Raw genomic sequence first — 14,817 nt, forward strand, 5'->3', positions numbered from 1 at the left:
ACGATGACTTCTGATGGTTGAAAATGACCATGATACGATTCAGATTTGGAACCCATCTTCCCATTGGTATTTAAATGTTTGGGATGCCCAAACTGCTTGTAGAAAAAACCTGTCCTTGTTTATTGTGGAGTTATTTCATTTATACCTATTGAATTTTCTTTCTCGTGTTTTTCTTGATCTATTGAACATGAAAGTATCTTTTTCTCTGTGTAGGAGCGATATATTTGTGTTTTTATTGAGTACTAGAGCTAGAGGTCTTGGAATTAATTTGACCACTGCAGATACAGTCATATTTTATGAAAATGATTGGAACCCAACCTTGGATCTACAAGCAATGAATAAAGCACATCGGCTAGATCAGACAAAGGAGGTCAGTTTACCTAATATATAGCTTTTTAACTATTTTTTTTGTATTGCTGTGAATGATTCTGCTTTCATATGGTGCTTATCTTTTATCTTTTCTTATGCTCCACTGACACATAAAACCACCTTGGTCTTAAAAGAGGCATGGTTAGAAACTGAATTGTGGGCTTGTTCCCCCCATCCTCTCCATTTTCATCAGTTAATGATTCATCTCCTTAGTTTCTTACTTTTTCTTCTATTACTAGGGAGCAAATTTAATATCATTTAGTATCAGTACACAATTCAAAAACAACGTTATACGCAAAGATGGCCATCTTTTACTTTCATTATGTATAGATCGTGGGTTATAGATGATTGCTTCCTTATGTGTTTTATTATCTCACACATTTGAGGCTACTGTTTTTTGGCTGATACTGATCAAAGTGGCTGATGATTTGGCTGCTTGTATTATTAGGCATGATTCACAATACAGAAGCTTAGGTTTGGCTAGTTGTCAGTGATTAATGTTTGTTTGAATTATATGTGCTTACTCATGTATTTTTTTTGGTAACTATGTACTCTACATGAATCTACACTGGCTGAAGTTTATCTCTTTGGATGCACTTTTTAATTATGTGTGATGAAGGAAGGATAAAAGATAGTTTTTTTGGCTAAACACTACTTGTGTGTGTGGCATGTAGGTAACTGTCTACCGATTGATCTGCAAAAAGATAGTTGAAGAGAAAATTTTGCAAAGAGCAAGTCAGAAAAATATTATACAATAGCTTGTTATGACTGGAGGTCATGTTCAGGGAGAACTTTTGGCACCTGAGGACATTGTCTCCTTACTTATTGATGATGCCCAATTAGAGCAAAAATTAAAAGAGATACCTCAACAAGTTACTTCTTAAGGTTTTCTTTAGTGAAGTTAAAAAAGGTTTCCAAGTCTGAGTGGAGCTAGGAGCATACATCTTTTAAACTTGGTTTTATAAGATGCACATGAATGTTGTCAAGTATATAGAAAAGAGTTGCCTCAAATGTTTTTGCTTGAAGAAAAAATTATATAGAAAGGAGATTAACCATGTTTGAGCCATCTAACTGACAAATCTGTCAATAAGCTTGTTGCTTTAGCTTTCACTATTTTTGAGAAAGGGTTGATAGTTGCTGGTTCCGTGCTCTGCTTTGGTAACTATGCTTGTCATTATCTTGTGAGTTAAGTTGTTGTCACGCTGAGTGGCCCACAGAACATCGGTCAATACCAAACCAGGTTAATGTAAATTTATGTCCCATGGCGCAATGACTAATTCTTGATTTGGACCAGTAACTAGATATGGAAGTGCTGCAATCCCATTATTTGAATCTAAGAACACCATGGTTTTCTGATGCGAGCAAGGATGCAAAGGGGAAATCCTATGTGGGAAGGGTGGTGTCTCAATGTATTTTATCTTCTCTTTGCAGGCAAGGGAAAGGCAGAAGAAAAAACGGGTAACAAAGGGCATTCATCTCGATGCTGAAGGAGATGCCTCATTAGAAGATTTCACAAACCTCAGTGGTGGCTAAGCTCCAGACCTGGAGAATGGAAAGGCACCCAACAATAAGGTGTAGCCAATCTATCCGGTATGTTCTTATACTTGTTTCTGGATCTTTGATTTTTTTTGTATGTCAGAACTCTTAATTTTCTGATCCTTTCTACCTCTGCGATAAACTTTGCAGAGGAAAGCAAATTCTGACAAGCAAACGCCTTCAAGGCAGCACAATTCTCAGAAAGTTTCCAGGAATGTCCAAGCCACAAAGATGGATATTTCATTGGATTATGATGAAGATTTTGGAAAAAACTTGGACACTGGCCAGCAAAAGGGGAAGAGCTGGAAGAGGTCAAAGACAAGCGTGAATGGTAGCCTTGTCACTGCATCAAATTTTGTACCAGGAAAAGCAGTGGATCTATCCAAGTTCCCACCTCTCTTTGACCTGACTCCTATTACCAATGGAGCAGAGCAAGAGGAAGAGAATTTATCCCTCGAACAAGACTGAAATAGTTGATGATGAGTCTTTATCAGGTTTAACAACAAAATGAAAGTGCTACCTTCATTCTGTTTTGGACGGAATAAAGGCCTTGGTCTTAAACTCAGAAGGTTTACTAAACATAGGAACCTACATGGTGAAGCAATCAAGTCTATAAAAGTTTGTGGATACCACAACAAAGCAGTGGATTAGCGATGACCACATTCCATCGTTATTCCATCGTTATTCCATCGCTAACGGGCTTAGCGACGGATTAGCGACGATGAGGCGACGGTATGCTTACGTCGCGAATTTTTCGATGCTAACTGGCGACAGAATAAATTCGTCGCCAGGTCAGTCGCTAATTACGATGGAATAACACGCGATGTATTTCATCGCCAATCCGCTGGTACTAAACGGCAACCTCTGCTTGGCGACGGATTTACGTCCGTCGCTAAGCCGTCGCTAGATTTATATGCATAGCGACGGAAACATCTGTCGTTAATCCGTCGCAAACACGAAAAAAATAAAAAAATTTATTTGAAAATTAAATACCGAGAACGGTACAATTTATATTTCCTGTACAATTTATATTTCCTGTAAATAAAAAACAAACTACATAAAAAATTTAATATAAAAAGAATCTACAACAATTAATCATTTCACCTTAAAATTAACAAGTTTAATTATTTGCAATTCAACAATTATAATTAGGAAACAAAAAAAAATAGAACTTCTTCAACACAGTTGTCTAATCATCACCAAGATTTTCTGCGTCTTGTTCATTGCCTTTATCTGTCCCTTCAGCTCTGCTACGCTGATTATCGTTAGCAGTCTACACAAGAAAAGAACAGTCAGTATTGATAAACAAAATATAATAAAATAAATTACACACTATATGTGATTCTATCATGTGCTCATATGTGTTCTAAGGCAATAAAAAAACTTTATATGTGATTCTATCATGCTCATATGTGCTCTAAGGCAGGCAAAAAAATCTATATGTGATTCTATCATGAATTATATGTGTTTTAAGGCATTAAAAAAATTTTATATGCGATTATATCATGCTCAGATGAGTTCTAAGGCAGCTAGAAAAACTCTATATGTGATTCTACCATGCTCATATGTGCTTTAAGGCAGACAAAAAGCTATATATGTGATTCGATCATGCTTGTATGTGTGCTAAGGCAGTCAAAAAAGTTAAATATGTGATTATAGCATGCTCATATGTGTTCTAAGGCAGACAGAAAAACTCTGTATGTGATTCTATCATGCTCATATGTGCTCTAAGGCAGGTAAAGCAAAAAACTTTATATGTGATTCTATCATGAATGATATATGTTCTAAGGCAGTAAAAAAACTCTATATGTGATTTTGGCATGCTCATATGTGTTTTAAGGTAGTCAAAAAACTGAATATGTGATTATAATATGCTCATATATGTTCTCAGGTAGTCAAAAAACTGAATATGTGATTATAGCATGCTCATATGTGTTCTAAGGCAGTCAAAAAAACTTGATATGTGATTCTATCATGCTCATATGTGCTCTAAGGCAGGCCAAAAACTTTATATGTGATTATAGCATGCTCATATGTGTTTTAAGGCAGGCAAAAAACTCTATATGTGATTCTATCATGCTCATATGTACTCTAAGGCAGGCAAAAAGTTATATATGTGATTCGATTATGCTCATATGTGTTCTAAGGCAGACAAAAAACTGAATATGTGATTATACCTGAGAGGGAATTGCAATCGAAGATCCCCTGTTCACCACAAGATTGTTGATCTCATCTCGGAAAAAGGGGGCGACGGTGTCATGGAAGTAGTCATTCATTGTGTCCTTAATGATCTAGCGTACATCATCACCCGAAAGAATAGGTTGCTGCTTGGAGCTTATGTCGGCGGTAGAAGTCTGTGAGCCGTAACTGGAAGAAGCAATAATTGGTGAAGTGTTCATATTACTCCCAAACCCGAACACGCGACCATTTTTGGGTTCACCTGCTGCAGTCACCCATGCTGCAGGATCAAATGATGGATGCTGAGTAGCGTCATCGCCATATCGCTCTACCATTTGTTGCTCATATGCCTCCTACAAAATAATGTTTAAAGTATGTATTGGTAATTAATGATAACATTATGATAACTTGCATATTGCAATGATTATTAATAGAATAAATACATATCGTTGTCGTTCTCGCCTTCTCTGATACGAAGACTCCCGTGGTCTTCCGTTTATGTGTTTCAACAAACGCATCCTTATATGGTACAATGCCTCATTTTTCTGTTTCCTGCGAAGTTAAAGGACAAAAGATTTAGTTCACAAGTTTGTAACAATACTTATAAAATTAATATTATTTATTGATGAGTTACCATTTTCTTCAGGTGACTCCCAAATGTCTTAGATCCACCTGTGTGTAGATGGGCTTCAGGCATTTTCGCTCGATTTTGTGCAGCCTTCGCAGAGCGATTTCGAAATGCATCTCCCGCCCACTTATCGCACATTTCATCCCAATAATCTCTCTTAATAGTAATAGGGTCATGGCTCTTCCACTATAGTGGATCATCTATTACGCCAGATGTTTTTTTTGCTGCAGTCTTCATATTGTGCAACATGTCTGCAAATCGATTGTCAACCACCTTCTGCCACACCTTCCTTGCATCTTTTTCTTCCATCGTAGTTGCGAAGCGATTCGAAGCCTACAAATATTTTCAGGAAGTTAGTAGACATTACTTAAAAAAATTAAATATGAAACACATTAACTATAAGGAACAACTGTATACCGTGAATGAGGACCACAATCTGTCTAACACCTCTTTTGGGTACTCTTTTCATTTAGCAATCGGTCCTGGTAGATGTTGAAGAAGTGAATTTCTAATCTCCCGTACTACTTCTTGTGACTCAAACCTCGTGTTGCACATGAATTGATACACAGTAAATATCAATATAAAATATTTATAAGATATACAATAATTGAAAACGAAATACTTACGGTCGATTATCGATATACACTATTCGAATGAGTATTTTTGTGCTAGACTGAGAAGACCCTGCTTCCTGTGTTGGCTCATGACTTGTGTGATCAACTGGTGTAGGTGGGTCGTGTATAGGCGAAACATCATCTGTAAAAAAATACGTTAGAAATTCTTAAAATGCGCATTTAAACTAATCAAGCATCCAATTAGTTAAATGATATACCTATCACAGGAGCCCGCAAAGATGAAGGCTGGGCCTGGCTACTACTGGATGAGCGACCACTGTAACCTCCACAAACCATATTCTAACAAATAACATATGTTATACAATACATTCAAATAATTCACATCAAGTATTACAATACATTCAAGTCATTTACATCAAGTATTACAATAATTTAAATCATTTGCATCAAGTATTGCAATACATTCAAATGATTCGCAACAAGTATTACAATACATTCAAATCATTCATATCAGGTACTGCAATGCATTCAAGTCATTCACATCAAGCATTGCAATGCATTCAAATCATTTGCATCAAGTATTACAATGCATTCAAATAATTCAAATCATTCACATCAAGTATTGCAATAATTCAAATCATTTGTATCAAGTATTACAACACATTCAAATAATTCAAATCATTCACATCAAGTATTGCAATGCATTCGAATCATTTGTATCAAGTATTACAATACATTCAAATAATTTACATCAAGTATTGCAATACAACTCATTCATTTGCATCAAGTATTACAATACATTCAAATAATTCAAATCATTCACATCAAGTATTACAATGCATTCGAATAATTTGTATCAAGTATTACAATATATTCAAATAAAACTTTTAATCATTCGCATGAAATATTGCAATACAACTCATTCATTCGCATCAAGTATTACAATACATTCAAATAATTCAAATCATTCACATCAAGTATTGCAATGCATTTAAATAGAGGTTTGTATTACAAGATTTTGCTCACTAGCTTGAGAATTCTTCCTCATCACTTGTTTGACTTTCTTCTTCTTCTTTATTGTTTACCCATCCACTTGGTACATCATTTGGATCACATTCCTCTATGAATGTTTCATCGGCCAATGGAGATATGACATGCATATCATGTGCAACATCGTGACCATAAGCGAAGTCATAGACATTATCTGATTGATAGTAATCGTTGTCTTTAGCTAACTCATCTTCCTGTAACTGATCATACTCAGGGTATAGTTTGGACTTCACCTTGCAAACTGCCCACCATTCATTTCTATCTGACTTTTTTATACTCGGATATGAAGTATAATAAACTTGTTGAGCTTGCGAGGCTAATATGAATGGTTCATATGTTCCAAACCTGGATTTATGATTCACCTCCACAATGCCTGAAGCTTTGTCGAGTCTTGTTGCAGTTGGATCAAACCAATGACACTTGAATAAAGTTACCCTGTTATTTATGCCTAAGTAAGTCAACTCCATTATTTCCTCTATAACACCGTAGTAATCGTGTTCATTTTCACCGTAGCTGCTACCCTTGACACACACGCCACTATTCATCATTGATTTGTTTATATCGTAATCTTTTGTATGGAATCAATAACCATTTACGATGTACCCGTTATAGCATTGCACAACTTTGGTCGGACCATTTTCTAAATCACATATTCCTTGATCTTTAACATCACCATGGCGGACCTACGCACAGACATAAACAATGATTGTGATCATGATCAATTAAGTAACTTAGTGTTGTTTATAAGTACAAAATTTATGTTAGCTTCTTTACCAACTGTTTCAACTACTCCACAAACTTAGTTTCACGTTCTTTTTGTACTTTTGCATCAGTGAGATGTGAAACTTTCCTTTGCAACTTAAGATCAAATCGTCTGCAAACCACAAATACTTATATTACCGAGCCATGTATCCACATATAGAACATAAAAGGATTTATAATTATGTTGCGCCTACATATACTTACTCGATGTATGGGTCGATCGCTGAGCAATTAAAAAGAATATAGATGTGTGTTGCGTCTTGCTCTCGATCTGTCAAGAGCCTTGATCGACAACTACCAAATGCATGCCCAAGTGGTTGAAATATCAACAGCTTGTTAGCTACAATTACTTGTTCTCCATCATCGTTACGGGGCGGGCATGTGTAACGTGTTGGAATATGAGGTTCGAAGTACATATATGAGAAATTTGAAATCTCTTCTAAAGTGTACGCCTCACAAATAGAGTCTTCTACTCTTGCTTTATTACGAACCGTTTTTTTAGGTTGAACATGCATCTGGCAAAAATATACATTTCAAATTTTAAATATTCATCATTAAAGAGACAAATATAAAAAACATATACCTTTCAAATGGGTACATCCATCGATATTGCACAGGGCCACCAACCCTTAGTTTATATGGCAAATGTATGATCAAATGTTTCATAACATCGAAAAATGTTGGCGAAAATATTTTTTCTAGCAGTCAAACAGTTGTGATGACAAAGTTCTCGAGATTCTTTACATCTGATACTACGACCTCTGATGCGCACAATGTTCTGAAAAATCCGCTCAACTCAGACAATACCCCCCATATAGGTTTGTCTAACATATCATGGAATGCTAGGGGTATCAATCGTTGCATAAAGATATGACAATCATGGCTCTTCAACCCATATAACTGTCCATCGTCAATCTTCACAGCCCGAGCAATGTTAGAGACATATCCATCTGGAAATCTCAATTGTCTCAATCATTGACATACATGTTTTATTTGATCAGGTCCGAGCACGTACTTTGCTTTTGGTTTCAGTACTTTGCTATTATACTGTTTGAGTTCCAATTCTGGTCTTTTACATATTAATTTTAAATACATACGGGCCTTCGGATTATCCTTCGTTTTTTCTTTAACATTCATTATTGTATTGAACACATTATCAAACACATTTTTCTCCACATGCATCACATCCAAATTATGTTGTATCAATAGAGTCGGCCAATACAGTAGTTCCCAAAAACTAGATTTCTTCATCCAATTATGATCATTCCCAAATCCACGGAAGGGTGTAGGACTGCATGCATCTGTTAATACATCTGAAAAGTATCGCAATCTTCTTAGAATCTCTATGCCAGACAATCTTGAGGATGGACCTTCCGTTTCAGTTGTGCCTGCTTTAAACACATTCTTTTGTCGTCAGAACGGATGGTCGCTGGGTAGAAATCGACGATGACACTCAAACCAGCAAGGCTTCATTCCATGCCTCAATCTAAAAGCTTTGGAATCCTCCATGCAGTACGGACATGCCAACCTCCCATGTGTGCTCCAACCAGATAGCATACCATATGCAGAGAAGTCACTGATTGTCCATAAAACAGCGGCCTTCATGTTGAAATTTTATTTTTTGTGGGCATCATACGTGGTAACACCGTTATCCCACAGTACTTTTAGTTGATCAATCAATGACCTTAAATATACATCAAGATTTTGGCGAGGTGAGGTCGGACCAGGGATCAACAGAGACAAGAAAAGATTTGGACGTTTCATACACAAGCTTGGTGGAAGGTTGTATGGAGTTACAAATACTGGCCAACATGAGTATGGAGTTGATCTACCCCCAAATGGATTAAATTCATCTGTACATAGACCGAGTCTAACATTTTGCACTTCCATTGCGAAGTTCTGATGAGTACGATTAAAGTGCTTCCAAGCTTTAGCGTTAATAGGATGCATGATCTTGTTTTCATCGTGTCGAACTTTATTTGCATGCCTTCTCATGTGTTTAGCTATCCTTGAAGACATATACAATCGCTGCAATCTAGGAGTGACAGGAAAGTAGCGGAGCGACTTGTATGGAACTTCCTTTGATCTCGTGCTACCATTGCCTCTTGTCTTTGGCTTGAACCGAAGATGCCCACATGACATGCATGATATGTTATTTTCCTGCTTCTTGAAATACAACATGTAGTGATTTTGACAAGCATCAATCTTTTTGTAACTCATACCTAGAGTGTTGACCATAACTTTTGCACGATAGAAATTTTGTGGCAATTTCTCATCTTTGGGCAACATACTCTTCACAATCATGCATAAACGGTCAAAACATGATTGACTCAAATTATACTCGGACTTCAAATTCATTAGTTGAAGAACTGCAGACAAGATAGTATGACTCTCGCAACCGTTCCAAAGTGGCTCATCAACATCTCTAAGTAAATCATAAAATCTACTAGCTGCATCGTTTGGTGATTCTTCATCTATGGCAGTTCTTACATCACTAGAACTCATAGTAGAACTTAGTTTTGTTCCTGCGGGATCAAATATCAAATCTGTATATGGATTATCGTGCACCACATTCACCCGTGCATCAAAATCGTTTTTAAATTCTTCTCCATGAAACATCCAGTTCTGATAATCACTCACAAAACTCTTCCTGTATAGGTAATGTCTAACGCTATAAGGTTCTACAAATCGGTTATTCTTACAAATCTTGCAAGGACACCTAATCTGACCTGTGGGATCCACTGTACTGACACTTGCCTTTGCAAATTCAATAAAACTTTCAACACCATCCATATATTCATGCGATAACTCATTGTCCACTATCCTACGGTACATCCATTCACGGTTTGCAGTCATTTTCTTATGATGTTACGAATAATAGCCTAACGAATTAAAAGAGAACAATCAGAATGCTACGATGAAAAAAATATCAAATTTATCGTGCAATATATGATGTCATACAATAAAAAAAAATTTAATGCATGCATTGATAACTTAATATTTTCATGTGCAAACTATTGATGACACAATACAATCATTTAAAACATGTTTTCATCATACAATTTCACATGGAAGTCATAATCAAATTGAAAGTAACTACATGCAAGCATGGATACAATTACATCAAACATTGCAATACATCGTAATCATTCATATCAAACAAATGACAAACATGTATTTGCAGCAAACACACTTCAATATCTCACTAAATACTACCATGCCTAGCATGGACTCCGTACTCCAAAAATAAGAACACTTCCATATGCATACATTAAAATCATGCTCAACATGATCTCCGACCTCCAACAAAGCAAACCTAAATATCAACAACTAAGCAAGTGTGTGAACAATAAAGTGTTATATCTAATAAATTAAATAACATGTGATACACTTGCATCACTTACTCACCACGGGTATTTACCCGATTTGCATTGTTTTTGTCACTTACTTACCACAGGTAGCTGAGCACGAGCTGATTTCGTTGAAAAATCTGCACAAAAACACGTTGTTTTAAAATGAAGTCACCACAAAAAAAAAAGTTGTTCCGGCAAGGAGTCGACTCCCCTGCTGTTCTGGCAGGGGGTCGACCCCCTTCAAGAACATAGGGGGTTAACCCCCTTACAGAACATAGGGGGTTAACTGACCCGATGTTCGGGCAGGGGGTCGACCCTCAGCCTTTCTGCCAGTGAGTCGACCCCCTGCCGGAACAGCAGGGGGTCGCCTGTCTACCTGAGCAGGCAAAGGGTCGACCCCTTGCTTGTTCCTGCCGGGGTCAACCCCCTGCCGGAAACGCAGGGGGTTAACCCCCTGACTTTTTAGCGTGTTAGGGGGTTAACCCCTTGCCGGAAAACGCAGGGGGTCGACCCCCTGCCGGCAAAATCGTCGTTTACCTGACTCTGGGGGCGGGGCCTGCGGACGGTGGGACCGGCGGACGGTGGGACCAGCGAACAACGGGAGTTGGAGCGACGACCGGCGGGAGCGACGAACGGTGGGAGCAACGAAAGAAGAAAAGAAAAAGTTGTTTGGGATTAGGGTTATTCGAAAATTAGTGACGGCTTAGCGACAGATTAATTCCGTCGCTAAGCCAACGTAAATCAAATTTACGAAATGAGCGACGAACTATATTTTGTCGCTACTTAGCGACAGAACAACTTTTCTCGCAAAGGTCGTCGCCAAATGGTGCGGCCGTAATGACAAAACAATATGTCGCAAAAGTCGTCGCTAATTAGCGACGGACTATAGTCCGTCGCTATTTTTATAAGCTTCGTTTATTATAGCAACGGATGTTTTTGCTCGTTATGCCATCGCTAATTAGCGACGAAATATGTTTGTCGCTAACAACGTATTTTCTTGTAGTTGCACTGGTTTTTGTGATCATTTTCATGACAGAAGATTAGCAAGCCCTCGAAATGTATATAGTCATGCCATAGATTAGCTGAGCAGTATAAAGATTCTCTTTCTTGCTTTATATATATGTATGTATATTTCTCATTCTTTGGCTATATAGACAGTGGACACCCACAAGTTTTGTAAAGCTTCCTGGTGTTGAGATGCATTGGGTGTTCAACTTCCTAACCTGTGGTATTGGCAAGAGACCTACCTATTGTTGCCACTCTTCAGCAGATCTAGTTTGTTTATGCTATTGTAGTTCACTCTGATATGCTAATTCAAGTTCAGTTTTGTAACTAGCTTGTTTATTGTTCTGCTAACTTGAATTTTCTGAGAGTAGCTATTGAAATAACAATTTTATGGGAAACAACTTTCAGAAGTGTAATATACATTGTGTTGAGAGTTTGAGAGGGTTGATTCTGAAAATTCAGAATTTCATCGCAACTGAAATTCTAGCCTAGAGTTCATGTTTTTAAATATTATGACGGATTAGCAACAAATATGTATCCGTCGCTAAAATTTAGCAAAAATTCAGGCATAAAATAGCGACGCAATTTAGCAACGGATATTATCCGTTAGTAAATTTTAGCAACGGATTTATATCTGTCGCAAAAATAAAATCAATCATTATTTAACGACGAATTGTGGCATTCGCTAATCCCTCACAATTTAGCGATAGATCTTTTTTGTCACTAATTAGCGACCAAGAAATTGCGACGAATGCTATCCATCGCCAATCCGTCGCTAACAATTTTAGCGATGGATAACGTCCATCGCTAATCCACAAAATTCTTGTAGTGTCACCATTATTGATCAATAACGACAATGATAGTATAACATCATCATCATATGATTTACTATTTATAAACAACTTTGTATGTCATCATTATAGATGTATCATTAATGACAATATGTGTGACCATTAAATGTTGTTAAAACACTTTTAATGACAATATTTAATGGTCATTAAATGTCATTGTTATTGATCAATAACGACAACATTACAACATCACTGCTATAGGTTTTATTCTATAAGAACGACCTTGTATGTCATCATTATCGATGTATCATTAATGGCAACATATGTGGTCGTTAAATATACGAGGATTAAGTGTTAATGAATAACGATGATATTTATATTGTCATTATTGAGTATATAATTAGGGCCTGATGGACCCTCTCTCTCTCTTTGGCCTCCGACATCTTTGCTTGGGTGATGCCACCAGACCCTAGCCTCCCTCCTTCCTACTCAATTGATACTGCCAGACCCCAGCCTTCCTGCTCCCTGCTCAGCTGATGCCTCCGGACACCAGCCTCCCTCTTTCCATGTCGTTGGATCCCAACCCCCTCTCAAAGGTCTCTCTCTTCCTCTTCATCCTGTTCTCTTTTTCTTTTTCTTCTATCCTCGTTGTCAGGCCCTATCGAGCCTAGCGTGGGCTGGGTTTGGCCCTGTCGAACCCAACCTGGGCCTTGTCGCTTGTGCGTAGATCTTTATTTAGATTAGTGAAAACTATAAATTGGAATTTGGGAGTGTAAACTAAAGGCTGTTTAGATTGGGTCGTGGGTGGACATACCATTTCAAAAGTATACTCAACATTTTTTTCTCCGTCCAGAAAAAACATCAGAGAAATGTTTGGTGGTGCTTCATTATTATGTGAAGTTATTTGGAAGTATCTGTTTCCTTCTCATCTCAATGATGTTTGTTGTCATTCATTGCTTCAGTTACCATTCATCTTCTGGTTAGTTTGTCCTTAGGGTGGATCTGCGTTCAAATAAGAAAGCTGGGGAGCCAATTTTAATTCATAAAAAAGAGACCAAGGTGGTAGGGTTTCACTGCAATCCTGTCCAACCATAACTTTTTCTAAGTTGTGGCAATGATCACCTTGTGAGTAGCTCGAGCAATCATTCTAAATTTATTTCCTGTTAATGGTGAAATATGAATAATTTTAGTGGAATATGTATATTTTTCTCAGTTTGTTGTCCATGATATCTTTGTAGCATCCAAACTACTTAATTTTTACCATGTAGCAATAAATTGTGCTTGATCTGTTGGTTAGCATACATCCAATCACTAAAACTAAGAAGGTAAATGTTTGGACTGCAATAGCCATACCATGGCTATCTATTGTAATATGGACTCTGATCTTTTACTCCAATTAGAGAATGAACATTGCATCTTATGTGATTTGTACTGGAATGAAAAAACATTCATTCTCAAATTGTATGTGACAAAAAGATGCAGAATGGTAAATCTAAACCTTTTTTCACCGTCACCTTTGCCCACCTCGCCTGCTTCTATTATCAGTATTTAAGCCAGGTTTTAGTCTTTGAAAATCTAACATGTTATGTGCATGTACAATTGTGGATGGATAAATAATATATAATTTATAAATTTAGCATGTTATTATATTATATGCATACTTAGTTGTGGATATCTAGAGTTGTTATGATTGCTTATATTGATTGAATCAAAATATGTGCACACATCTCTTAGTTGTAGATATCTTAGATTGTTATATATATATATATATATATATATATATATATATATATATATATATATATATATATATATATATATATATATATATATATATATATATAGTGTAAACTGGCTGACCGTGAAGAAGTAGGAGTGAAGATAAAAAATGTGTGTACTGCAAGTACCTTTAAGCACAAACCACTAAGTCTCGTGTTCTAGTGTGTGAACATGATAATGTGAATATTGTGTTGCATGTATGTTTTAATTATGCTCTGTTGTGTTGCATGTAATCATGTTTTAGCTTGATGCATTTGGTAGTAAAATATTATTTTTAATTTTATATCTTTCCTAAATTACTAATTAAAAGATTTTTTTTTTTAACTTTTGTCATTGTGGAAGTGACCAAGCTCATCAACTTCGGACATGGATCTTGGACTTGAATTTAGATTGGCCTGAGGGTTTACTGAACATATCCTAGAAGCCCCCATATTCACGATTCTCTAGCATGAGATGGAGGGGCCGGGCCATTGTTGTAAAAAACATTGCCAATCAACTGGTTTTCATACCGAATCGACTCAAAATCGATTTTACAAAGGGTCAATTCAGTTTAATATTTTAAGCATAAACTCAAGGGTAGTTTGACAAAGGGTTCGTTTGGTTGCATCTCGTGATTTGGAATCACATGAGATGGAATCGATTGTGATTTAGAATCATATGAGAGACTTCAAATGTGATTTCAAATCACATTCTGTTTCTTATTTGCATGAGATTCTAAATCACATATTTTGTTAGCTGTGAAAAAGAGATTCATTCTTCCATTTGCATGAGATTCCAAATAACATTTGAAT

Source organism: Nuphar pumila, chromosome 11 (genome assembly GCF_984573655.1).
Source record: "Nuphar pumila chromosome 11, dmNupPumi1.hap1.1, whole genome shotgun sequence".
NCBI classification, from domain to species: Eukaryota; Viridiplantae; Streptophyta; class Magnoliopsida; order Nymphaeales; family Nymphaeaceae; genus Nuphar; species Nuphar pumila.